Consider the following 4,763-nt stretch of genomic DNA (forward strand, 5'->3'; position numbering starts at 1 on the left):
TATCTTCTTATAAGAAGTTCTGATGTTGATCAATTAGAAGTTCTGATTCCGTTATTACTAACGTTTCATTATCTAAGTTGATTCAGAATCTCTTTTAAAGCAAAACAGCTGTCACCCGCTTTCCAGAAGATGAACACGTGTTCACTCTATTTGGACAAGTACGCGTGCAGTTGAGGAGACGCCGCCCTAAGTAACTGTGCAAATATTTTCAAATATTACGTTATCTCTCCTGACGTCATTTCTCATTAAATGCGTTTCATTTCAAACTCGTATTGCATTTCATTTCAAATCCGTCTATATATATACTCATCTCCACAACATTTCATCTCTTTACATTCTCTCTATTCATTCATCTCTCTCTCTCTCTCTCTCTCTCTCTCTCTCTCTCTCGTTGTTTGCATAAACCCTAGTTCTAAACCGAATCTCAGAGTAACTTCATGCTTTCATCTTTAAGTACTCAAAGAAAAATGTCTTCTGCTCATCTTGTTCAACACAAATATGGCTACACTCCATTGAAGACTTATTCTATTCCATCAGATGAACTGGAAGTTCTCTGCGAAACAATTGTAGATTTTGAAAATCTGTGGGAACATGATTTCAAAGCAAAGGCTGCAATGATGGAACAAGGTTGGTCGAACTACTTTGAAAGACTGGTTGGACCAGTGTATCCTCTTTTGGTTAAGGATTTCTGGGTTCATGCAACGGTTACTCCAACTGCTATCATCTCCTTCGTATTAGGGCATAAAGTTATGGTAATTGAGAAGATGATTAGGAAGCTGTACAGTCTTGATGATTCTGAAGGAGTCACAGGTGCTCTTCCGGGTAGAGTTGATTGGGAAACAGTTGATAAAGAAGTGTCTACTGCTTCTGGATCTGCATCTCATTCTGTATCTTCTGATATGTTTTGATGAATCAATGAATCATTATCTTCTCTCATTTTGTTTGTTTTTCATCTGAATCTTTTATATGCTTTTTGATGTTATGACAAAAAGGGGGAGAAAACGTGATAATTGATTAGATTTATATTATCAGTTGCTGGGATTAAGTCTCAACATTTCTAACGCTATTTGCAAGTTCTATGTCTTTGAGAATATCTTTGCAGGATTGGCATAAGAAGATGTTATTGGCATAAGAAGCAAATACATGAAGAAAATGTGATTGGCTTGAGAAGCAAACACATGAAGAATATGCTATTTCAAGATAGAAGCATGTTCTTGGAAATTGAAGCAAGCTTAGTGCTGTGAAGCTTCAAAGATCAGAAGCAAGAAGGAAGAATGTTCTGATATTCTCGTGGCAGAATATGCTCTAACACATTCGTATCCCTCATTTGTTCTGATACACATTCTGTTTAAGAACTTACCAGAGTTTTTGCTCTGACTTTTGTCTTTTAGTTTGTTCTGAAACTTTGCAGGATGTAGAGATGCTCTAATGACGCTCTGGTACATTCAAGAATGTTCTGATACAATCAAGCATGCAATGATTCAAGAAGAAATTCAAAGCTCTGAAGTTGTCCTATGGAAGCAAGAAGCAGAAGCTCTGAATGTTCTGAAGATCTAAGCAAATGTGAACGTCTCGACTGAAATGGAAAATACTCAGGGAAGTCTTTTATTTATAAATTCTTCCAGTATTTATTTCAGGGGGAGATTGTTAATCTCAATGGGAGATTGTTAATCTCAGGGGGAGACATATTCACACACTATGTTTATATGCTTATGCTATAACTGTGTAATTGTCTTTGGTCATCTGAAATTCTGATTGCAAATTCATATCAATTATATATGTTTTTGTCATCATCAAAAAGGGGGAGATTGTTAGAACAATATTTGTTCTGATCAATATTCTTAGTTTTGATGATAACAATGTATATGAATTTTGTATAAGACAATGTGGTACTCTAATCCTATGCATTTTCCATTTCGGGAAATATATAAAGAGTATGCACAATTCAGCGCAAGAAGCACTGACTCAGAAGGTTCAAGTATGCAACATCAAAACATGCTCTCGCAAGACATCAGAAGATGGTCAAGCAGAATCAGAACATGGTCTATTGAAGCATCAGAAGAACTTGAGATCAGAAGCAGAAGCACTGAAGTTCTTATGGTATCACGCTAAGAAGCACTTCAAGGTCAGAAGACAAGAAGATGCTCTGCACCAAGCTGTTTGACTCTGATTATATTCAAATGTTGTATCTACAAAGATCATATCAGAAACAAGTACAAGATGGCAAGCTATAGTGACTGACAAAAGGAACGTTAGAAGCTATTAAAGGCAAAGTCAGTTAAAGCCGGAAAATCAAGGCTCGAGGTAGTTGACAAAAGAGTGAAACATTAAATGCAATGCTGTACGGAACATGCAACGCATTAAATGCTCCCAACGGTCATCTTCTCAAACGCCTACATATTGAAGTTCTTATGAGAAGCTGAATGACAACACTTACGCAAAAATACTGAAACGCTGTCAAAGTGAAAAGCTCTCAAACTTCATCTTCAACCTCACTTCATTACTGCTGTAATATCTTAGTGAGATTAAGCTTAAACTTAAGAGAAATATCACAGTTGTGATTATATCTTTTTAAGAAGCATTATATAACTCTTATAAGAATTTGTTTACATTTATTTGTAAAGGAACTAGAGGAGATCAAGTTGTGATCGGATTCTCTAGAAGTCTTAGAAGGTATCTAAGCATTGTGTTCCTAGAGTGATCAGGTTGTGATCAGAATACTCTAGAAGACTTAAAGGGTATCTAAGTGGAAAACCATTGTAATCAAGATTGATTAGTGGATTAAATCCTCAGTTGAGGTAAATCACTCTAAGGGGGTGGACTGGAGTAGTTTCGTTAACAACGAACCAGGATAAAAATCATTGTGCAATTGTTTTTATCTTAAGAGTTTTTAAAGTACACTTATTCAAACCTCCCTTTCTAAGTGTTTTTCTATCCTTCAATACATTTCCGAAAACGTGCTTTTATTGAAAAAAAAGGTGTTTTCATAAATGTATTTCCGAAAACGTGTTTTTTTTAAAACACTGATTTCGGAAATGTATTTCCGAAATAAAGTTATTTTCCAAAAAATTGGTGTATTTGGAAGTTCATATCCGAATTCACCCCCCTTGGAAGAATTCGGAAATGAACTTCCGAAATAAGGTCAGGACAGAATAAAAATAACAAACAACAACGATTCGCTTTATTTAATCGGATTAATATTACATCGATCACATTACATAAGATTAAAGTTACATATTGTTAAACACGGGTAGGTGAGGATGATCAACATTTTGATAACGTCGTCCCCCGATCTTTGAAGTTTTGCGTCCAACTCGATCGGACCCTTCGAAGAAAATCGGTCGAAAGTTGTCCACAAAACCGCTAAATCTTCGTTGTTCTTGATCTCAAAAGGTGTGAACTCAACGTCTCCGTCGTCGTTAAGCGATGGCGAGCGGTACTCGAGCTTGACAACCTTTCGATTTTCCGGATATTGCAATAGCGTGTTGAGCGACGTTATCAACTCCGCAAACGGCGTGTCGCGCGAGAAGTGGAATTGGAACGACATCAGGTAGCCAGTGTTGAAGTAGACGAATGCTTGGTGGGTGTAGGTTTGTGTCATTTGTGTTTTCTGGTGTGAAGAGGATGAAGAAGAGTGTGTTGTATTTATAGACTTATTGGGGCAATGATGGCCTAACAAACCTTATCCTACATTCAATGGTATTTTCAGAAATGAACTTCCGAATTTTGGCTGAAAACAAGTATATTTCGGAAGTTCATTTCCGAATTATGCAGAAACAGAGGTGAATTTTGCATTTTAGGCATTGCTGAGTGTTTTGTGTAAACAATACCAAAAGCATTCAAAATAGACATAAATTAGACAATGATGACATAAAACATACTTATATTATATATGTATTGAATCGGTCCGATTTTACATGGTAAACGACAATACATACAAAAACGGTCATTACAAACAAAAAACGGTCCGGTACAAACTAAAATTCACCGAACCAATCGGTGGCTCCTAAATCTAAAATAGGTATGTTCTTCGACCGCTCTCTATTTCGCTCACGCTCTTGGCTCATCATTTCTTCAAACTCCGCCATTCTTGAAACGAAAGGATCCAGCCAAGTCTCTGCCTCATTTGAATGATGTGCCGTCCATTGATAAGAAGTAGCCGGTATAGGACACCCCGGTTTTAAAACACTTGCACGAAGTGCCGCGATCTTAGATACCCAATGCATATGATGCGGCTCGATGCGTCCAATGGCGGTCGACTATGAAGTGGAAAGAAAGTCTCACTTAGTCCAAATCTCGTCAAATCGACACACACCTGATCATATGCACTTGCTATTAGATGACCCATCCCGGGGAATGACATCCACTTCAAAACTGGAGCGATACCGGTAAGTGATGGAGCAAGTGAATCAGGAAGTTTCTCAAACTTTTCTTGATTTTCATATAGTCGGGCGTAGATGTCCCGATGCGACGTCAACTCCGAAAGAAGTTCTCGTCGAACTAAAGTGTGATTTTCTTCCGCTTTACCGAGCAAACCCGCAACGGCCCAATATCCACAATTGTCGTCGCCTCCAACATCAATTATGTTATCGATATATTTGTGCATAAAAAGTGGCATCTCATCAATGTATATAACGGGTGATTTTTTGATCGGTGGTGTGCGAGGTAGTTTTGAAATACGGGCTCCTTTGTTACCACTACACTTGGATTTTGGAGTTGGTGAATCCGAGAACAATGCATCAACATGTTCAAAGTAGGAAGGA

Source organism: Vicia villosa, linkage group LG7 (genome assembly GCF_029867415.1).
Source record: "Vicia villosa cultivar HV-30 ecotype Madison, WI linkage group LG7, Vvil1.0, whole genome shotgun sequence".
Lineage (NCBI taxonomy): Eukaryota > Viridiplantae > Streptophyta > Magnoliopsida > Fabales > Fabaceae > Vicia > Vicia villosa.